The sequence below is a fragment of the Apodemus sylvaticus genome, chromosome 7 (assembly GCF_947179515.1).
Source record: "Apodemus sylvaticus chromosome 7, mApoSyl1.1, whole genome shotgun sequence".
In the NCBI taxonomy this organism is placed as follows: domain Eukaryota; kingdom Metazoa; phylum Chordata; class Mammalia; order Rodentia; family Muridae; genus Apodemus; species Apodemus sylvaticus.
In genome coordinates, this window is record NC_067478.1 from 92,025,580 (window position 1) to 92,049,862 (window position 24,283).

General features: G+C 36.7%; 1 pseudogene; it reads left to right on the top strand.

Annotated features, from left to right (window-relative positions):
• The first annotated feature begins 10,130 nt into the window (after positions 1–10,130).
• LOC127690044 (olfactory receptor 8B3-like) lies at positions 10,131–11,063 on the top strand (annotated as a pseudogene).
• The last annotated feature ends 13,220 nt before the right edge of the window (positions 11,064–24,283 follow it).

Genomic DNA, 24,283 nt, shown 5'->3' on the forward strand with positions numbered 1-24,283 from the left:
GTGTTTTCCTCTTAGCACTGCTTTCATTGTGTCCCATAGATTGGGTAGGTTGTGTCTTCATTTTCATTGTGTTTTAAAAAGTCTTTAATTTCTTTCTTTATTTCTTCCTTGACCAAGGTATCATTGAGTAGAATATTTTTCAGTTTTCACGTGTATGTGTGTTTTCCGTTGTTTGTGTTGCTATTGAAGACCACTTTTACTCCATAGTGATCTGATAGGAGGCATGGGATTACTTCGATCTTCTTATATTTGTTGAGGTCTGTCTTGTGGCCAATTATATGGTTGATTTTGGAGAAGGTACCATGAGGTGCTGAGAAAAGGGTATATTCTTTTGCTTTAGGATAGAATGTTCTATATATATCTGTTAAATCTAATTGGTCCAAAGTTTCAATTAGTTTCATTGTGTCCCTGTTTAGTTTCTGTTTTCCTGATCGGTCCATTGAGGAAAGTGCAGTGTTGAAGTCACCCACAATTATTGTGTTAGGTGCAATGTGTGCTTTGAGTTTTAATAAAGTTTCTTTTACGAAAGAGGGTGCCCTTGCATTTGGAGCAGAGATGTTCAGGATTGAGAGTTCTTCTTGTTGTAGTTTTCCTTTGACCAGCAAGAAGTGTCCCTCAGAGTCTCTTTTGATGACTTTGGGTTGAAAGTCAATTTTATCTGATATTAAAATGGCTACTCCAGCTTGTTTCCTAAGACCATTTGCTTGTAAAATTGTCTTCCACCCTTTTACTCTAAGGTAGTGTTTGTCTTTGACCCTGAGGTGTGTTTCCTGTAAACAGCAAAATGTAGGGTCCTGTTTATGTATCCAGTCAGTTAGTCTGTGTCTTTTTATTGGGGCATTAATTTCATTGATGTTAAGAGATATTAAGGAATAGTGATTGTTACTTCCTATCATTTTTGACATTATTTTTTAAATTTGATTGCTTAACTTCTTTTGGGTTTGATGAAACGTTACTATCTTGCTTTTTCCAGGGTGAAGTTTCCCTCCTTGTATTGGTGTTTTCCTCCTATTATCCTTTGTAGGGCTGGGTTTGTGGATAGATATTGGGTAAACTTGGTTTTGTCATGAAATATCTTAGTTTCTCCATCTTCGGTGATTGAGAGTTTTGCTGGATATAGCAGTTTTGGCTAGCATTTGTGTTCTCTTAGAGTCTGCATGAGATCTGCCCAGGACCTTCTAGCCTTCATAGTCTCAGGTGAAAAGGTGAAAAGTCTGTTGTGATTCTGATAGGTCTTCCTTTATATGTTACTTGTCCTTTTTCTCTTACTGCCTTTAATATTCTTTCTTTGTTTAGAACATTTGGTGTTTTTATTATTATGTGATGGGAAGTATTTCTGTTCTGGTCCAGTCTGTTTGGAGTTCTGTAGGCTTCTTTTATATTCATGGGCATCTCTCTCTTTAGGTTAGGGAAGTTTTCTTCCATAATTTTATTGAAGATATTTGCTGGCCCTTTAAGTTGTAACTCTTCACTCTATATGCCTGTAATCCTTAGGTTTGGTCTTCTCATTGTGTCCTGGATTTCCTGGATATTTTGGGTTACAAGGTTTTTGCATTTTCTTTAACTGTTGAGTCCATGGTTTCTATGGTATCTTCAGCATCTGAGATTCTTTCTTCTATCTCTTGTATTCTGTTGTTGATATTTGCATCTATGTCCCCTGATTTCTTCCCAAGGCTTTCTATCTCCAAAGCTGTCTCCCTTTGAGTTTTCTTAGTTGTTTCTACTTCTGATTTTAGATCCCCGATGGTTTTGCTTAGCTCCTTCACTTGCTTGTTTTTGTTTTCCTGTAATTCTTTAAGAGATTTTTGTGTTTCCTCTTTCATGACCTCAGCCTGTTGACCAAAGTTCTCCTGTATTTCTTTAAGTGGTTTTTTGTGTTTCCTCCTTATTGGCTTTTTTATTCTCCTGAATTTCTTTCAATGATTTTTGTGTTTCCCTTGCAAGGGCTTCTAACTTTTGATCCATTTTCTCCTGAATTTCTTTAAGTATGTCCTTCATGTGTTCCTGTGCCACCATCATGACCCGTGATTTTAAATCCAAATCTTGTTTTACTGGTGTGATGGAGTATCCAGAACATGCTGGTAAAGGAGAATTGGGTTCAGATGTTGCCATATTGCCTTGATTTCTGTTAGTGACGTTCCTGCGTTTGCCTTTTGCCATCTAGTTCTCACTGGTATTAGTTGGTCTTGTCAATGCTGGACACACCAGTGCAAGCTACCCCTTCCCAGGTGGCCTCTGGTGCACAGCTTACCTCCTGCACTGCCCAGGCTGTTCAAATCCTGAAGCAGACACCTGAAGGCTCCCGCTGGGGACTGTTGAATTCACAGGAGCACACCGACTTCTCCCTGCTGGCCTCCCTGAAGCCTCTCTTGCCTCTTGTAGGACCTGGAGATGTGGTGTTGCAGCCCAGGCTGATCTGGATCTGGAAGCAGAGCGACCTGAGGGCTCCCGCCAGAGGCCTCAGGACTGGAACCTAAGCTCAGTGCTGCAGGAGCAAGCTGTGCTGTGAGCTACCAGACTGCCTCTGGGTGCACACCAGGTATCCCGCACTTCCTGGAGACCGAGTGCTGTGGCCCAGGCTGTTCAGATCCCAAAGCAGGCACCTGAAGGCTCCTGCTTGGGCCCGCTGGATTCACCGGAGCACACTGACTTCTCCCCGCTGGCCTCCCAGAAGCCACTTTTGCCTCTTGCAGGACCTGGAGATGTGGTGTTGCTGCCCAGGCAGATCTGGATCCGGAAGTGGAGAGATCTGAGGGCTATAGCCAGAGGCCTCAGGCCTGGAGCCTAAGCTCTGTGCCACAGGAGCAAGCTGTGCTGTCGCTTTTCATCATTTTTAAATAGTTTTTCTCTCACTGTGTCTATAATTGATGCTTTTTTAAATCATTTTTCCTCTTTTAGAATAGCATTAAATAGCTCTTCTCTTTTGTTGTTTCTTATTGCAAACATAACAGTTTTCCATTGATTTGATTAAAAGTATATGAAGTTGTTAGTATGACCAGACAGACAACTAGCTGCATTTCTCATTTGAAATCAAATGTAAAATCCTCTTTGTGTCTTTGTGTTTGCATTCTTGTTTTTGTATCCTTCACTAAACAACAATATAATACTCTCTAAAGTCAATATAGATATGTCAGCTTTTACCATGGCCTTTGACCAACATTGCAAGTATAGGTATATTGCATTGAACAATTTTGTTATATGTCCAATATTAAACTTGTAAGTATAAAGAAGAACATTTTATTGCTAAAATATACTATGACAAACATATATTAGAGCTCTTGAGATTAATAATTTACATAATAATACAGGATTCTTTAAGAGAGTCCATGAACATTTATAGTCCTGATTGTAGGTCTAACTTACTTTTAATATGCCTTCCAACTAGAATGAAATATGAGAACTTATTTTTAATCTGTCCTTTTTTCTTTGAAGTTGATCTATACATTCACTTTAGCATTGTGTGTCTGTGTGTGTGTGTTTGTGTGTATACCATATTTATTCAGTAAACTTTTTGCTATCTCTTTTTACTTTTTGACAGCAGATGCATGATTTGATGGCTAAGTTAAAGATGATGGATTCAATAAGGGATCTGAATTCTTTGGCAAAAAAGCCTGAAAAATGTTTTAAGAAGCATTTTGATAAGGCCTTGGGAAGGAATAGAAGCAGGTCAAAGTAACAATTCAAGCAATATGAGATTTAAGTGTGTATAAAAAGAAATAAAATAACACTAAAATTTCAACAGATTTTTGTGAATTTTTAGCCTGGGTTTCATATCTCTGATTACTTTAAATCTCAACTAGTCATAAAATATTGAACATTATAGATGATGAATGGGTATATGATGACTAATTATGCTTGTCAACTTGACATACTTGGGAAGAGGTATGCTCTATTCAGGAACTGTTTATACCAAATTGACCACTGGGCACATTTTTTGTGGTATGTTCTTGAATGTTCATTGATGTGGGAGGGCCCAGCCCACTGTGAGTGGTGCCACGCCTAAACAGGCCTTAGGAGGTATAAGGAAGTGGTAAATGTGAGCCTGAAAGCCAGTAAATATCATTCCTTTATAGTCTTTGCTACAAGGATACTGCCTTGAATTCCTGGCCTGACTTTCTTCAAGGCCCAAGGACTTATACGACAAACAATGATTCTCTACTCCAGGATGATTTTGTTCATGGTCTTTTATCATAGTAACAACAAGCAAAATAGGATAGTAGATTAACAGAACTTTGCAGGATTATTGAAAATTTAAAGATTTTTTTGGGTCAAACTTAGTAGAGAACCATCATAATAGACAAAATAAGCTGCAACTGAAACTTGCTTTAGGGAAATTGAAGTTAAATAAAAAAAAAAGAATGAAAAAAATCTTGTTCTCTTCTAGGGAAATATTTGGCAATAAAATTGATATAGGAGTTCTGGAAATAACCTTGACTTGACTTATGTTATTTAATACTAAGGAAAGTTTAATTTCAAAGTGGAGGAGGAACAAGATAAAACTAAATCATTCCTGTGTTTGTTTATTGTATTTTCCTCACTCTCATATAGAATTAAAAGAATTTAAAACTCTATTTGTGCTGAGAAAGTAAAGCAAATTTGAAAAGTATATTTAGTGAATAATTCCTACTATGGAAAAGCCTTTCTGAGAGGATGATGAGAATTACTAAGGATGTGGGGGGTACATAATAAGACCAGTAGTTTTAAAGCAGGTCCCTGAGATGATATTTTCTGATTCATTTTATGTTTATTTTTATTTTATTACTTTTATTTTGTTACAGTCCAGCCATTGCCCACATCTTGATCCCCACTCCCACAGTTCCTTATCCCATTCCTCCTCCTCCAAGAGAATGCCCCCACCACCAGGCTTCCCCCTCCCTGTAGCCTCAAGTCTCTCAAGAATTAGGCCTGTATTCTCAGACTGAGGTCAGACCAGACAGTCATCTGCTCTGTATGTGTCAATGGCCTTGGGCCAGATTCTCTATTCTGCCTGGTTGGTGGCTCAGTGTCTAAGAGATATCAGTAGTCCAGGTTAGTTGAAACGGCTCCTCTTCCTATAGTGTTGCCCACCTCCTCAGCTTCCAATAATACTCTAATTCAACCACAAAGATCCCAGACTTCAGACACCTAAGGTATGGTGTAAGTATGTGTGTCTCAGTCAGCTCCCATTATTGGGTCTCTCAGGCCTTGCAGCCTCCCCTACAGAACTCAGTAGCTTCAGAACTCTGAGCTCTGAAATATAATAGTTAAAGTTAAAATTGAAATAATGAAAACTTTGCAAGTATTATTATTTAGCTCTAGTCCTGGGAATAGGGAAGCTGGAAGCTTTGGGGAACAATTGTAATTCTTGATTCTTTGTGGGACATTCTTTTGAATTTTTTTGGCAATGATTATATAATGTTGTTTTTATCTGCTTTTGTAGTATCAATAAATGAATGGCACAAGAAGAAGGTAAGAGAGCACATAGACAGCATGTAGACAGCATGTAGACAACATGTAGAGAGCAAGTAGTGAGCATGGGAGAGCAAGTGAGAGAGCAAATGCAGAGAGCATGAGAAGAGCTTGTGAAGAGTGAAGAGAGAATGTGAGGTATGTGTTAGTGAAAGGGGAGTGCATGTGGTGTGTGTGTGTGTGTGTGTGTGTGTGTGTGTGTGTGTGTGAAAGAGATGTGTTTGAAGACTGTGTGTGTGAGTGAAAGGAGAGTGTATTTGGTATGTGTGTGAGATGAATGTGAAGAGTGTGTGTTTGAGTAAAGGGGGAACACACAGAGGTGTGTATGAGCGTGAGAGTGCAAGTAAAGAAAAGTGCACAGGAGAAAAGCAGAGTGAGCAGGAGAATGCAGAGTGTGTGTCACCTCAAGCTGCAAGTGGGTGAGCAAGAAAGAGAGCAGAGAATGAGAGAGAAGAGAAATTTTAAGACTTGAAAAATTGCCTGTCAGCTTGTACCCAAAAAATAGTCTGTGTATATTTATAATGTGGCTTCCAGATATCCCTGCTTCCAGTTGAGAACTCTGATACTGTGTCGAGGCTGGACCCACAGCAGAAGTGAGTAGACTGAGCTATTGATGGAGCATTGATACCTTCATAAGCAGTACCCTTTCACTGACCACAAAATTTATACCCACAATTTTTATTCATACATTTGGGAAAAAGCATAAATCAAGGTGTATATGTACATAGTACATGAGGTAGTTTTCTTACACAACCCAGGAAAGGTTTCAAATATTCCTGTAAATTAACCCCACTAGTTTCAGAGCAATCCCCACCTCAGTTCTATATACACTGTCAAAATTAGAATATAGCACACAAAAATATGAGGCCAAACTCATATAATGATTTTAATAGATACGGAACCAGATAAACTGAATTGAATAGAAGAAAAAGTGGGAATGGCCCTTGAACTCATTGGCAGAGGGGAAATTTTCTAAACAGAAATCCAATGGCTCATGCTCTAGGATCAAGAATGGATAGATGGGATCTCATAAAACTGGAAATTTTCTGGAAGGTGAACGAACGACACTGTTAATAATAAAAATTGTCAATCTACAAACTAGGAGAAAATCTTCACTAATGCCAAATAACTCAAGAAGCTAACCACAAAATAAATAAATAAATAAATAAATAAATAAATAAATAAATAAATAAATAAAATAAAAAAATCAAAAAATGTGAGATAGAACAGAGGATTCACAACAGAGGAATTTTTTATTGACTAGAAGCACTTAAAGAAATAGTTGCTATCCTTAGTGATCATGAAAATGCAAATAGAAACGACCCTGAGATTCCACTACACACAAATCAGAATGTCTAAGATCATGTAGGCCCTGTAGGAAGACCAACAGTATCAATTAGTCTGAACCTCCGAGATCTCTCAGACACTAGACCCCACCAAACAGGAAGCATACAGCAAATGATATGAGACCCCCAACACATGTACAGCAGAAGACTCCTGAATTTGTGTTCATTCAGTGATGATACACCTAAACATCAAGAGACAGGAGGCCCCAATGAATGGGGAGATCATGTGGGGTGGGGAGTGGGCATAGAGAAACCTTATGGAGAAAGGGGTGGGGAAGGAGGTACAGGATGTGGAACACTCAGAGAGTGGATCAGGATGGAAATAAAAGCTGGTAGGTAAAAAAAAAAAAAGAAACATTATATAAAAGAAAAGTATCAGCAATCTCCCAAGAACAAATATATGAAAAATGTTTGATATTTGTAATCTCCCTAAAGTCATGCAAATCTCCAGAAATCAGTAATATATATGACAGACATATACTGTATTTTGCTATTAGTTCACACAGATATTTAACTTAACATACTTTCTGTTATGATGTATTAATCTGGACTTAATTCCTTCCTAAATTTGAGAGCACTTGGTATTCATGGCTGATATTTCACTATATCCTCAAGTGCAATGACATTCTTAAATATTTTCTTTCCTTTTCAATTACTAAGAAAAATCATCAGATAAAATTCATAATATTTTAATAATTCCTATGTTATACAAATGAACCTGTGAAGCAGAAATGTTTAATAACTAGTCTGAGAATATAGCCTTCATTCTTATAGTAATGAGTGTAATAATATTGATCCCATTAATATATTGTTAAATGTGAGATATGAGCAGTGTACTTGCTAAGAATTTTTCAATATTTATCAAAGTTATTTAATTAGGGTGTATAGTTTGAATGAGAATGATCCCCATAGGATTATGTGCTTAAAAACTTGGTCCCCATTTGCTAGAACTATTTTAGAAGGATTATGGAGAGTGGTCTTGATGGATTACCTCTGTTCTTATTGGAAGAAATGTTTCATTAGGGGTAGACTTTGAGTTTTCAAAATCCAATCCAGTTCCAGCTTTGTATACAAGTTGAGATCAGATGTGATCTCTCAGCTATAATTCTAGCCCCATCTCTGTCTTTGGAATGCTCCTTGTTATATTGTATATGGACTAACTATTGCTCTGAAACTCTATAAAGCCCTAATATAGTTCCTTCCCTTATACATTACCTTCATTATGTTTCCCCCCACACATAAATCTAACACAGGGTAAAACAAAGCAAAGTGATGTTTTGTAGGGCTGGACTGTTCATCAGTGACAGTCCTTACTCAGAAGTAATTTTGACTTCTTGGGCTTAATCCAGTTCGTTGAAAATAAATGCAGTCAGAAGCACAACTATTAAAAAGTTATTTGTGGATATCTGGGAAAGATGTTACATTAGATATAAACTTGGCATGACACATTAAATATAAAGGGAGTTGGAATATTACTATTAAACATTCACAAACAAAACCAAAAGGAACTACAACAAAAGATTTCCCTTAAGAGATGAGATTAATGAGAGACGGGAGTTCAATATTGGCATAAGGACAAATAACATATCAATCCCTAAAGAGAAGTCCCTATCTTCATAAAGATATGTCATGGTCCATCATATAAAAGAAATCATCTCATTTCGTTTTTATAACTGGAATCATGATCTTGGAAAAGACTGATGAATATTTTATTGTGGATTCACAGGTAAGTGCAGTATAAAATTAACTACATACATTTTTCTGATGTCTCCTCTAGTCAAAGTGTGAACATGATAGAAGGCATTTTTCTTTAAACTAACTTTTCAGAGGATTGGGAATGCAAATTGGTACAACCACTCTGGCTATTCCTCAGAAAACTGGGCATAACACTTCTGGAGGACTGCTATACCACTCCTGGGCATATACCCAGAGGATTCCCCAGCACGCAATAAGGACACATGCTCCACTATGTTAATAGCAGACCTTTTTATAATATCCAGAAGCTGGAAAGAACCCAGATGACCCTCAATGGAAGAATGGATACAGAAAATTTGGTATATTTACACAAAGGGAAACTACTTAGCAATTAAAAACAATGATTTCATGAAATTCTTAGGCAAATGGTTGGATCTGGAAAATATCATCCTAAGTGAGGTAACCCAGTCACTAAAGAACACTCATGGAATTCAGTCAGTGATAAGTGGATATTAACTCAGAAACTCTGAATATCCAAGACACAATTCACACATTTAATGACTCCCAAGAAAAGGAAGGAGAGGTCCCAGATCCTGAAAAGGCTTGTTCCAGCATTGTAGGGGAGCACCAGGACAGAGAAGTAGGAGGGGGTTGATAGGAGAATGGGTGGAGGGAAGAGGGCTTAGGGAACATAAGGGGATGGGGGAACCTGGAAAGGAAAAATCATTTGGAATGTAAACATAGAATATAGAAAATGAAAAAAAAAGAATTCACAATATATTTCATGATCAGTATTTTAAAAATATTTCCAAGAAATATGAGAAATTAGTTTTGTGCTTCACATTCTTGAATTCCAAGAAACATAGAATTGTAGATTGATATCATTCTTTGGGATAGCAAGGACAAGTTAAAAAATTACAGTTTTTTCTCCTATAATAACTTTATAAAAATATTTCTGCCAATTATTTGAGATTGACAGAATTGCAAAATTTTCTCCTTCCTCTTCCTACTTTATTATAAAACCCCCTATGTTTTCTTTCATATTATATCCTCCTTTTCACTAATATGCATACCAGGCATACAAAGAAACACAAATACATATGTACAACCCTCTCAGTATTTTAGTATGTATGTTTTGAAGTCTTTGTTAATGTGTAACTTTTATGTAAGACCTATCTTGAGGCATCTGTGAAATCTGAAATGAATCAGATAAGATTTACAGCTTATTTTTTTTAAAAAGTATTCATTATGAGATTCCCAAAATGAAGCTAATACACAAATGCTTTCCCCCAGGAGACTTATGTTTATGGGATTGGGGTAAACATAACTTATATAAGATGAACAGACAATTGTAAGATGTGATGTGTTCAGATTTAAATGTATAATAAAGCATTGTTAATGATTATTAACATGCTGAACAATGAGTCTCCAGAACTGAATCATATTTTATAGCTGCGTTAATTTACTCGTGATTGACATTCCCTGACATAGTGTCCCATAGATTCCAGCAAGCTGGTGAGGGATTTTCAGGTTTTCCCAGCATATGTGTCATATGGATGGGAGAACAAAGAGTTGTAAATTCTCTGTGTCTCTTTACTTTCACTGTTTCATTTTTATCTCCACAGATTCTACTAGAGAAGAATGGCCCTGACAAATGACTCTTTGGTAACAGAATTCATTCTCTTGGGTTTAACAGATAACCCCGACCTCCAAGTACCCCTGTTTCTAGTTTTCCTAGTAATGTATATGATAACTGCCTTTGGAAATTTGACCTTGATACTTCTAACTCTGCTGAACTCTCACCTTCACACCCCTATGTAGTTTTTCCTCTTTAACTTGTCCTTCATAAACATCTGCTATTCTTTAGTTGTTACACCCAAATTGCTGATGAACTTTGTACTAAAGAAGAATGTTATTGGTTTCACAGGATGTATGACTCAACTCTATTTCTTCTGTCTTTTTGTTATTTTGGAATGTTATGTCCTGACAGCAATGGCCTATGATCGCTATGTGGCTATCTGCAATCCACCCATGTATAATGTTGCCATGTCCCCTAAAGTCTGTTCCTATTTTATGTTTGGTTCATATTTGATGGGATTTTCTGTTGCCATGATCCTTACTGAATGCATCCTGAGACTAACGTTCTGTGATGGGAACATCATCAACCACTACTTCTGTGATCTTTTACCTTTGATGCAGCTCTCCTGCACAAGTACCTATGTAAATGAGATAGAGATTTTCATTATAGCAGGGAAAGATATCACTGTGCCCAGTATTGTTGTCATTATTTCTTATGGCTTTATCCTCTCTAATATTCTCAAAATAAAATCCACTGGAGGCAGATCTAAAGCCTTCAACACCTGCAGTTCTCATATAATTGCTGTTTCTCTCTTTTATGGGTCATGTGCATTTATGTACCTAAAACCCTCCTCAGTTGGATCTTTGAATGAGGAAAGAGTGTCTTCTGTATTCTATACCATTTTGGTCCCCATGATGAACCCTTTAATCTATAGCTTGAGAAATAAAGATGTTAAAATTGCTCTGAGAAAAACTTTGAGGAGGAGAAAGTATTAGTGATAAACTTATTATGTTTGCGACAATTGAGACAGATCCAAGATTTTGTCAGTGTAGTGCCTGCTTCTCTATCTTAGTTTTTTTTTTTTATCACAGTGGGGCAATTTATATTTTTTCCATATATTTGGCGAACGTTTTCTTTGTTTCAGTACTAGTGTTATATGTAATTTCAGTATTTAAACATATTAAAATGTGTTATTTTTAATTAAAGGCATTTGAAATGATTATGTAATTTCCTCTGAAAATAATGGTTTACCAGTGATTAAATAAAATATTCAATATCATATTGGAAAATGCTCTTTAATTATGTCTCTTTGAAATGACTGTTTTCTGATTCACTTGGCTTTTTTTACTGATTAAAAATGCAAACCCAAATGTTCTTTATTCACGTTAGTCATATCAATATTGTAAAGCTATACCATCATTCATATATGTATGTGTGTGTGTGCATGTGTATGTGTATGATTAGCAAGATTAAAGAGTTTAATCAACTTAGAGGTTCTTAATTGAATAATGCTCATTAAAGAATAAGTCCAGAGTAATCTATTAGTCTTGATTGCAAATCTAGCATTTTTTAATATGAACTCAATTTATTTGGCTGTGAATTGAGGAAATATAAAGCTAATTCAAAAAGCATTACTTTGATTCTTCTCTTTATTATACTCCAATTTAGGTAGAAACAAGTTGTTGCCTCTCATCTTGAGCAGGAGGGTACATATTTTCCTAGTGCACCTGGAAAAAGATTGGCTAACATTTGACCCTGATATTTCTTACCAGTGCTTTCAGAATCATTTATTTCTCTCTTGACAATACTTTATGCTGTGTTTACTATTTGAATAACTGAATTATAGCTTTTGTTTAGTTCTTTTCAGTGTCTTGATTTCCTTGTTGAGATTGCCCTCCATGCTTTTCAGTATTGTCTTTGGGATGTGTTCCTGAATTGTCTAGGACCTAAATTGATTTCTAGGTTTCACTCATCTAAATATTTGAATCCTCTATGTGGTCACTGATTTCATTTAAATTATGCCTTTGAACTTTTTTATTTCTATGTATTTCCCTGATCTAGATAATTCATAAAGTGAACCAGAATGCTGTACTGTCCTTTCTGATTTTCTTGTAAATATTGGTATGATTCATCCATACTTTAAAAGAGCTTTTGCTTTATTACTTTTTAATAGCTAAATATATTCTAAAAAGGGGATATAGAACATTTGTTTATCCATTTGGTAGGCAAAATATCAGTGAAGTTTACACATAATGAACTACATGTTTTGTTTTATTTTTATTTTGTTTCTTTGTTTTGCAAGAGTTTTTGGAGGGTGTTTTATTTTACTTGTTTTTGGTTCAGTATTCTTTATTTTATTAATATTTTGTTAGATTATTTTTGTCTCTGCTTGATAAAGAACTAAAGTTGAATGGATAAAGAGATAGGAAGATCTGGGAAGAATTGGGAGAGTGGAAAATGATGAAAATAATGTATATGAAAAAATGTTTTAGCAAAAGTATAAAACCAGTAGGTAGTTACTTTCAAATAACTCTCTAAAAATACAAATATTTACTAGAACCAAGTCCAGTGTATAGACATGTGTTTTCAATTCCACTCACTACCACTTAGAGATAAAACTTCTAACACAGTGACCGTTTATAATTTTTTGAACTGTTATTTTAAACTATTAAGTTTTTCAGTTTTACTACATTTCTGTTCCATCATTTATGGTCATAAGCAACATTTGAAAGATGTCAGATCCCCTCCACTGCAATAAACATTTGTTATAGTTCTTCTTTCATATTATTCACCATAGGGGTAATGTTGGAGTTTATAAGATGATGTGCATATCCAGTAAGATTAGCATCAGTACATAATATACTCTGCAAAAATATTTTTGTATCAACTCCAGAACTCAATTCACTTGAGAATGTAGAGATAGTGCCAATACTCATGACACTGAGTTGCTCCCATAGTAGTCTGTGCATCTCAGGGTACCAGGAAAAAGCTCCCCTCAAGGTGATACTTATGGAAGCAGCAGCATTTGAACCATTGAGAAACTGAAACTTGGGATTCTCACTAAATACATGCTGATGTACAGACTTTGTATCAGTCTTCCTGCCCATGAATAAGGATGATTTTTATGTGTGTTCAAGGTAATCAGAAGGTAGGGTTCCTTGCCAAACATCTTTCCTGAGACATCAATCATTTCAGAGTCATAAAGGCTATGTCACCCCCTAAAGAGAATGATGAGGAAACAGGAAAACAATTTTTGAAAGTAACATTAGTTGATTGGAAGGGATCAGCCAATTCTAACATTTTTGCTCTAAATTATTAACAATTAATTAAGGATATATAAAACTGGATAGGAAGTAATAAAATTTTATAAAAAGAATTTCTGAGGTTTTAATGTAATTTTATTTATACTTGCTTATCTGTTTTGTTTAAGAAAATTTCAAAGGGTATAGTATTTTTCCTTTTTTGTTAATGGTAAAAGGGAAGTCGTGGGCCTCTCACAATTAGTCATTTTAACGAGTGAAATTGACCTCGTTGAGCCATTTGCTTCAGGACATATTTCTAATGTATGTGTAATAGCATTTTAAAATCAGTGAAAAACTGTTTTGTTTTTACGTAACAATTAATTCTTTCTTTTATATTTTACAATTTAAAATTCATCTTTCCTTTGGCTGCTTGCCCAGAAATGAGGTAGCTGGATCCCTTGGCAGACATAGTTTTAGAAAAATCTTCATATTGCTGTTCCACCTTCCTTTAGACACATGGCACTAGATGGATAAATTATTATTATATTTTATATAAATAATATATTATTCATATTATAAATAATAATTTATTGTTATATTATTAAAATATAATAATAAAATTATTATTATATTTTACACCTGTATGCAGTGTACATGAATGAAGACATCATATCTCTGATTAATATGTGGACCAATATTTGTCATTAAGAGGATCTATACCTTCCTTGAAAACTAATAAAGATAAGCATTAATGAAGCTAAAGGCGCTTTAATGGCTAAATTTTTCCTATTCCTTTTGAATACTGACAGTTCCATTGTAGCTCTGTGTATTAAACAGGATGATATATTCAAAAATATAATTTAAAGGGAAGTTTTAATGGAGACAACTTTTATGCTGGCTGCTTTTTTATTTATCTTTGATAAAGGTTAAGGATATCGTGGAATAGGAAAACTCAGATCAGAATATGCCTCCATAAAACTGAACTGTGGAACATTTTTGCAATCCACAATTGCTGGGCTAGCCCACTATGAGGTAATGCCATGCACGGGCAGGTGATCTTGAGTCCTATAACAGATAGGGTAAGCAAGCTACAGAAGCAGTGTTTATTCATAGACTCTGGAGTTCCTGTCTTGACTCTCTTTGATGATGGATTGAGCAGTAAATATGCAAGCTGAAGTAACTGTTTCCTTCTCAAGTAGACTTAGGTCATGTTGTTTTAGCACACCAATAGAAATCTTAGGTAAGATGCCATGCATAACTAGATAGCACTTTTGCCAGAAAATTACATATAATTGCCAATTGTATGATATGTTATGAGTTGTAGTTAGATATACAATAAAGGGCATTACTGTTGATTTTAGATGACAACTAATATTAGACAGGGATATCCCATGGCTGAAGGCAACAAGCACTTTATTCACAGGACACTGGATCTGAGCTAGAAGCTTTAATTCTTCTTGCTAGCTTTTGTGATGCTATAATATGTATGGTAGTGGTATTGAAACATTTCAAGAGTGGTATCCATCTTTGAAGCATGGAAGCTGCAATACCTTCTTGGCAGGTACACTTAGCTCATTTTCCCAGTAGGAGCATAACTCATCTAGGAATAACCATTCATTGCATTTTTGAAGTTCACTCAAGAAGAGGTTAGTCAAGCTATGGGTGAATGAGCTGCAGACCTAATTTTGAGATTGTAAGGTAGATAGATAGGCATAACCAACTTCCAACTGTGATGGACTGTTTTGTAAAGAAGAGCTGATGTATTTTTAAAAACACAGTATGGTGCAACAGGAGGGTATGCCTTAGGGGGCCCATGCTGAGGCTTATCCCTCCACCCCCACACCTTCCCCAGTGCTCGTCATATGAAGGGTCTAGTAAAAAATGAAGCTTATTTGGAGGCATGAGAAGGTGGTTGAGAAGGGAGTAGAGGCAGAGAGAGGAGACAGAGAAGGAGAGAGAGGGAGGGAGAGAGAGAGAGAGAGACAGAGAGAGAGAAAGAGAGAGAGAGAGAGAGAGAGAGAGAGAGAGAGAGAGAGAGAGAGAGAGAGAGAGAGAGAGAGATCAGAAGGCTTGGGAGAAGCCAGTCTTTTATACCAAGACAGGCTCCTACATAGCTGTTGGTAGGTAAATGTTGGGCAGACCTTAGAAGGAATGCTAATGTGCTAAGTGGAACTACCACAAAGAATCTGATTAACTGATAAAATAAGTCTACAGTATGAAAAGTTTGTCATGTAGTTGATGTGATATCCTAATTACCATATATTTGGTGCTACCTTTAGCCAGTGGAGCAGCCATCTCTTTCCCACCTTTGTATCTGATAAACTCAAAACATTATGGGAATATATTAACATAATAAATCTCTACTCTATGAATAGCAGAGCAAAAAAAAAAATGCTATCAGTTAGCCTATAGTGAGACCTATAGTTCAGCCTGCTTTTTATAATCCACAAATATTTCTACCAATATATTTTAAAGATGACAGATTTATAACTTTGTTCTGCTATCTTAAAAACTCCATGAAACTGCTTCCACATTACAGAATTGCATTTAGTGAGACCCAAATCTTTGTTTCTGGGCTGTGAACACTTACTCTCTGTTATCCAGAATAAACATACTTCACAACACAACATCCAACATGGGCTAGAAAGTACAAAATATTTATGAACTGGATTATTTGCCCCCAAATAGACAAATTTTAATTTTATGTTGTATCATTTGTCTCTTTCAATTTATTTTTATTTTTCTGTTGTTTTGTACTCTGAGTGACAAGGTTGTCCTTGACACTCACAATCTTCTGACTGTAACCTCTTGACTGTGTGCATTACAGTATTGGGCCACTTGATGAAATTTTAATATATTTTATCTAATATGCTAAAATGTTTTGCGGACAGAGTAGGTATGTGCAACCCCTAAAATATATTCAGAGAACACCATGGTGAATATCTGAGCACAAAGGCACTGAGAAAAAAAGTATCAGATTATAGAGGGAGGGTGACTGTCACATCACAATTTATTTAAGCATTTTTGCAATGAAATAAAAATGCAAATATATCTGGAAGTGGATTATTCCTTCAATTGGTACACCTTCAGAGATGTGGTCTCTATGTGAGAGAAGAAAGTGTAGGCTCATGGGATAGGGAGGTTGATGATTTTATGCAGTAGAAACAGTTGTGATTGAAGATTCCATTTGGAAGCAATGTCAAAGTGATAGATATAAACGGCAGGGAACTTCCTGCATCTGAAAAGTCCACAGGTGTCACTAGTGAAGTCAAGTGTTCCAGTCCACCTGAGGCTTTTGGTCATTACCTCTTCCTTCAGGGAGAGTATCCTAAGTGTTTTTCCTATGCATTCCAGATGTTATAAGAATGTTTTCTAATGTATTCTATCAGAATATTAATCATGTTAGAGGGCTAGAGAAGGCAGTAGTTGAGAGCAATAACAAGCAAAAAAGAAGCAAGCAAAAAAAAATTAAATGTGTTTGTGAGAAACACCTGTAAGAATATGTGTGTGTGTGTATGTGTGTATGTGTGTGTGAGCGTGCGTGCGTGTGTGTGTGTGTGTGTGTGTGTGTGTGTGTGTGTGTGTGTGTGTGCGTTATGATAAACCTTAGAAATCATTACATCTAGATTTAAGAAAGCATGAGGGCAGACTCTGTGGAAAATCAACATCAAAAACATGGTGACAACCTGAGAAATAATGATAAAAATAGTTTTCCCTGAAGAAAAGAGGTAGTTGGAATCAGCGAGTTCAGTATTAGCTCCAGAATGGAGCACCAATAGTCCCCAAAGAGAAGGGTATTCTTGAATGAAAAACTGAGTCCCCAAGGAACTATAGCTGTATAAGCATCAAAATGCCATCACCTCATCTTCTTTCTGTATCTACTATATGCTTCCTGGGAAGTAGCTAAAAAAGGTTCTGTCTTCCTTATGATGTTTAACATGAAATTTAATCATCTAAAATGTCTAGTGTCTCTTTTTAGGAGGCAAATATGATCAACGTGAAAGTTGTTTTTCTTTAAAGAATTATGACTATAATTGTTAAACAAAAACAGTGATTCAAAAAGATGTCCAGAGTACACAAAAAAAGTAATTTTATGCAGGATTCTTTTAGAATGCAAGGACCCAGTGCTCTGGAGACTGATGTCTCTGCAGAGAAAGAGGAACAAATATCAATGAAAAGGACCTATAAGATTTCTCTCTTAAATATAGTAAGATCTTAAATCTATTCACACTGAAAGCTTACATTTTCTTGAACACATTTACTGAGAAATATTGATTAGAAGGGTTTATGATGTATAGTACTTCTTTTGACCATATATCCTTTTGGAAATGACCCAGTATTAAGGCTCATTCACATGTGCCTCTCCTCTATGTAAATTCACACTTGTGTTTTTGTGTAAATATACCTGCAATAAGATAATTTCAGGTGGCTCTGTCTAGGGACCATCCTCTGCCACAGAGAGCTATATCCAGGTGACACAGGGAGATACCTGACCACCCAGCATTGGGAGAGGCCTGAAAGGACAGGTAGTACCATCCCTGCTGCTCAGTGCATCATGCCCAGAACCCTCAGGCAGGAGTCTTCTGGTTACTGTCTCCAGCTGGGGACCATCCTCTTTCACAGGGTGCCATATCTAGGTAGACAGGGAGGTAGCTAACATCACAGGAGTCCAGAGAGGCCCTAGAGCACAGGTAGGACTATTCCCTGCTGCTCAGAGGAACCAGCTCGAATCCCTAAAGACACAAGAGCCCAGGAGCAGGCTGGAACAGGAGTCTTCTGATTTCTGTCTGTACCCAGAGTTCATCCTGGGTTACAGAGCTACATAGACAAACACCACAATAAGAGAGCTGGTCCCACTACTCAGCTATTAAGAACAGTGAAATTCTTAGGCAAATGGATGGAGCTGGAGAACATACTAAGTGAGGTAACCCAGACTCAAAAGGTGAATCATGGTATGCACTCACTAATAAGTGGATATTAACCTAGAAAACTGGAATACCCAAAACATAATCCACACATCAAATGAGGTACAAGAAGAACGGAGGAGTGGCCCCTTGTTCTAGAAAGACTCAGTGAAGCAGTATAGAACAAAATCAGAACAGGGAAGTGGGAAGGGTTGGGTGGGAAAACAGGGGGAGGGAAGGTGACTGATGGGACTTTCGGGGAGTGGGGGTCCAGATAAGGGGAAATCATTTGAAATGTAAATAAATATATCAATAAATTTAAAAAAAAAGAACAGTGAATTTGTGAAATTCTTAAGCAGTTGGATGGAGCTAGGAAATATCATCCTGAGTGAGGAATCAATCACAAAAGAAAACATGGTATTTTATCACTGATAAGTGGATATTAGCCAACAAGCTTGGAATACACAAGATACAATTCGCAAACCAAATGAAACCCAAAAAGAAGGAAGAACAAAGTATGGATATTTTGTTCCTTCTTAGAAGAGGGAACAAAATACCTCACAGGAGGAGATACAAAGACAAAATGTGGATCAGAGACTGAGGAAAATATCATCCAGAGATGGTCCCACCTAGGGATATATCCCATATACAGTTACAAACCCAGACACTATTGTGGATGCCAACAAATACTTACTGATAGGAGCCTGACATAGCTGTCACCTGGGAAGCTCTGCCAGTGCATGACAAGTAAAGAGGGAGACACTCTGAGCCAACCATTGAATTAAGCACAGGGTCCCCAATTGAGGAGCTAGAGAAAGGAGCCAAGGAGCTGAATGGGTTTGCAGTGCCATAGGAGGAGCAACAGTATGAACCACCCAGTACGCCCAGAGCTCCCAGGGGCTGAACAACCTACAAAAGAGTACACATGGAGGTAACCATGGCTCCAGATGCACATGCAGCAGAGGATGGCCTTGTTGGACATCAAAGGGAGGAGAGGCCCTTGGTCCTGAGAAGACTAGATGCCGCAGTATAGGGGAGTGCCAGGACAGGGAAACTGGAGTGTGTGGATTGGTGAGCAGGGGGAAGAGGGATGGGTTATTGGATTTTTGTGGTGAGGGGGGGGCGACCAGGAAAGGGGACAATATTTGAAATATAAATAAACAATATATCTAATTAAAAAATTTAAAAAAAAAAGGTAATTTCAGGTGGATTTTCTTAACAATTCCCAATTAATTGAAGTTAATAGTTAGAACATTAGATGTCCAAATACTTTTTTTACTTTGTAAGATTGAATTATCTTCCCCTTGAGCGATTTTCATTCTCACTAGCTCCAGCAACCAACATTATTCTGCCCTTTAGGTGACTATAATTATTATTTGACTTCACATAGATGATACCGAATTTCTTATGTTTTCTTTGTTTTTAGTTTTCACAGTAGCTTTGTTGTCAAAAAGAGCCCAAAAATCTGTAACATTATGTTTAAATATAAGTTTCAAGAGACATGAAAAGTAAAATACCCTAGATTTAGAAACTGAGAAATGTCAGAGTCACTGTAAATGCAAACTACAGTGTCTTATTTAATAATCTGCATTTTCATTAGAGAGGCCAATTTCTCTAGATTTATGGATTTTTGTGAACTGGCCATTAAAGAGTTGGTTTCTTTTGCTTGATATTGGAAATATTGCTCATGATCCTAAGTATGCTGAAGACGAGTCTGGAGATAGGTCACTAGCAGATTGCTAAAATTTTTCCCTGAGTCAAGAATAGACAGTAGTAATAAATAAAGGATGAGAAGAAAGGAGGGCAATTAGTTCCTGTGCATGCAATTTGCCCTTTTCCTTTGAATTTTCAGGTAGTCAGATTAACAATTGTAGATAACTGGTCAAAGCTGTGGTCTATTAGTGATGGTCTTTAGTGTAATTATCCACTACTAGTTGGGAAAGAAAGACATTATTGTTCTGAGCCATGGTTTCATGAAAGGCTGATTCAAGGAAATTGAAGCTATTTATTTGCTGACATTCAATCAAGAAACTGGCCATTTGAAAGAGTTGTGCTTTTAAATTCTTTACCTTAAATTTCACTTACTTTTCTGCCTCCACACAGACTCTAAGAGAATAACGGTTTTGGAAAATGCTTCTACGGTAATTGAGTTCATTCTCTTGGGGATAACAGTCCAACTTGACCTCAAAATTCCATTGTTTCTATTCTTTTGTTATAGTATACATGATAACTGTGTTGGGGAATTTAACTTGATCATTTAATTGTGCTAAATTGTTACCTCCACACACCCATGTACTTTCTCCTGTTTAACTTGCCTTGCATAGATCTCTGTTATTCTTCTGGGATTACACCCAACATGCTGATGAACTTTATACAAAAAGAATGTTATCTCTTACACAGGATGTGTGATCCAGTTATACTTCTTTTGCTTTTTTGTCTTTTCTGAGTGTTATGTGCTGACTTCAATGGCCCATAATTGCTATGTGGTAATCTGCAATCCACTGTTGTATAATGTTGCCTGATGTTCTAAAGTATGTTGCTATCTGGGGAATGGCTCATATTTTATGGGATTTTTCTGGTGCCATGATCCACACTGGATGCATCATGAGATTGACATTTCGTGATAAAAATACCATCAACCATTATTTCTGTGATCTCCTCCCTTTGTTGCAAATCTCCTGCACCAGCACCCATGTCAATGAGATAGAGCTGTTCATTGTAGCAGGAAAAGACGTAATTGTGCCCACTCTCATCATCTTTATCTCCTATGGTTTCATTCTCTTCAGCATTCTCAAAATTAAACACACTGGATGCAAAAAATGTGGTATATATACACAATGGAGTACTATTCAGCCATTAGAAACAATGAATTCATGAAATTCTTAGGCAAATGGATGGAGCTGGAGAACATCATACTAAGTGAGGTAACCCAGACTCAAAAGATGAATCATGGTATGCACTCACTAATAAGTGGATATTAACCTAGAAAACTGGAATACCAAAAACATAATCCACACATAAAATGAGGTACAAGAAGAACAGAGTAGTGGCCCCTTGTTCTGGAAAGACTCAGTGAAGCAGTACAGAGCAAAATCAGAACAGGGAAGTGGGAAGGGTTGGGTGGGAAAACAGGTGGAGGGAAGGAGACTGATGGGACTTTCAGGGAGTGGGGGTCCAGAAAAGGGGAAATCATTTGAAATGTAAATAAATATATCAATAAATTAGAAAAAAACAATCAGGAAAAAAAAACAAAGAAATAATCAGCAACTTCTAATAGTGAGAAATAAGTTTTAATAAAAAATATTAACAATTAATATTGGATACATAAAAAGTGATCATGAGGTAATAAGATTTTTGAAAAGAATTTCTGAGGTTATAATGTAATTTTGTTTATACTTGCTTGTCTGTTTTGTTTAAAAATTTTTCAAACAGTATATTGTTATTCCACTTTTAGATAATGGTGAAAGGGAAGCTGTAGGATTCTCACAAATTTGCCAGTTAAAAGTGTGAAGTTGACCTCATGGGGCCATTTGCATCAGAATATATCCCTGATGTATGTGCAATACCAGTTTAAAATTAGTGAAAAATAATTTTGTTTTTATGGAACAATGTGTTCTTTCTTTTATATTTCACAATTTATAAATCATCTGTAGCTTTGGCTACTTGCCCAGAAGTGAAATAGTTGGATCTCTTGATAGACATTATTTAGTTTTAGAAAATCCTTCATTTTGCTGTTCCACCTCATTTCCCATGAGATGAATGGGAATAGATGAATGAATTATTGTAATATTTCACCCCTCTATGCAGTACACATGAATGAAGACATCATATCTCTGATTTTGTGGACCAAAATTTGTGGAAAATCTATATCTTTCTTGAAAACTTACAATTAATATGTATTAATGTAAAGGCAATTTAACCGCTAAATTACTGCTACTCCTTTTTTTTTTCTTTTTTTAAAATTCGATATATTTTTTATTTATATTTCAAATGATTTCCCCTTTCCTGGCTCCTCACTCACTGAAAGACTCACAAGCCCTCTTCCCTCCCTCTGTTCCCCCTTCCATACCTTCCCACTTCCCTGTTATGGTATTGCCCTATACTGCTACACTGAGCCTTTCCAGAACCAGGGGCCATTCCTCTGTTCTTCTTGGACATCATTTGATATATGGATTTTGACTTGGGTATTCCAAGTTTCTAGGTTAATATCTGCTTATTAGTGAGTGCATACCATGATTGATCTTTTGAGACTGGGTTACCTTACTTAGGATGATGTTCTCCAGCTCCAATCATTTGTCTAAAAATTTCATGAATTTATTGTTTCTAATGGCTGAATAGTACTCCATTGTGTATATATACCACAGTTTTTTTTATCCATTCCTCCGTTGAAAGACACAAGGGTTCTTTCCAGGTTCTGGCTATTAGAAATAGCGTTGCTATGAACATAGTAGAGCATGTATCCTTATTACATGCTGGAGAATCCTCTGTGTATATGCCCAGGAGTGGTATAGCAGGGTCCTCCAGAAGTGAGGTGCCCAGTTTTCTGAGGAACTGCCAGACTGATTTCAAGAGTGGTTGTTCCAATTTGCAACCCCACCAGCAGTGCAGGAGTTTTCCTCTTTCTCTACATCCTCACCAGCACCTGTTTTCTCCTGAGTTTTTAATCTTAGCCATTCTGACTCATGTGAAGTGAAATCTCAGAGTTTTGATTTGCATTTCCCTAATCACTAATGATGTTGAACATTTTTTAAGATGTTTCTCAGCCATCTGAAATTCTTCAGGTGAGAATTCTTTGTTTAGCTCTGTATGCCATTTTTAATAGGGTTATTTGGTTTTCTGGGGTCTAAATTCTTGAGTTCTTTGTATATATCAAATATTAGCCCTCTATCAGATGTAGGGTTGGTGGAGATCTTTTCCCAATTTATTGGTTGCTGATTTGTCCTTCTGATGGTGTCCTTTTCTTGGGTACCTGACAGAACCAGTTAGCAGACATATCCCGAGGCAAACATCGCTTGGGCCTATGCCTGTCAGGTTGTTACCTGAACTCAGGGCCTGGGCAGCTAGAAGGGCCATTTGTGTAACAACCCAGTTGTGGGATTTTTGCCCTGCAGAGAGATAAGCACTTGGAAAAGATCCCCACAGCATCCGACATCATCACTCCCTGAAGGAGCAAATGAGCAACACTAGGTTCATAGGGACAACTTAGGGCAGGTCACACTAGGGCTCCAAGGGCACGCAAGAGGAGGGCAGTGCATGCGCAATCTGTGCCAAGGGAAATGCAGTCATCCAGAGGTGCTGAAATAGCCTTACAGGCTCATAGGAGGTTCAAACACCAGCCAGTGACAATAAGACCAACTAATGCCAGAGATAACAAGATGGCAAAAGGCAAATGTAGGAATGTTACTAACAGAAATCTAGGCAATATGGCCGCGTCTGAACCCAATTCTCCCACAACAGCAATTCCTGGATACCCCAACACACCAGTAAAACAAGGTTTGGATTTAAAAATCACTGGTCATGATGCTGCTAGAGGAACACAAAGGATATAAATAAATCTCTTAAAGAAATATGGGGAAATATGAATAAGTTAGAAACCCTTACAATGGAAACACAAAAATCACTTAAAGATATTAAGGAGAATATGAGTCAAGAGAGAAGCCAATAAAGAGGAAATGCAAAAATCACTTAAAGAAATGCAGGAGAAATTGAGTCTACAGGCTACTCCTTTCAAATATTGTGAATTTCATTGTAGCTCTGTGTACTAAACAGGATGATATGTTCAAAAAATATAATTTAAAGGAAGTTTCAATGGAGACAATGTTAATGCCAGCCACTTTGTTATTTAGCTTTGACATAGGCAAGGGACATCGTGGAAAAGTAAACTTCCATTGAGAAAATACCTCCTGAAAACTAAACTATGGAACATTTTTGTGATCCACAGTTGGTGGGCTAGCCCAGTATGAGGTAATCCCATCCATAGGCAGATGATCTTGAGTCCTATAACAAAAGGGTGAGCAAGCCATGGAAGCAATCTATTAAGTAGTGTCCTGGCCTCTGCTAAGTTAATAC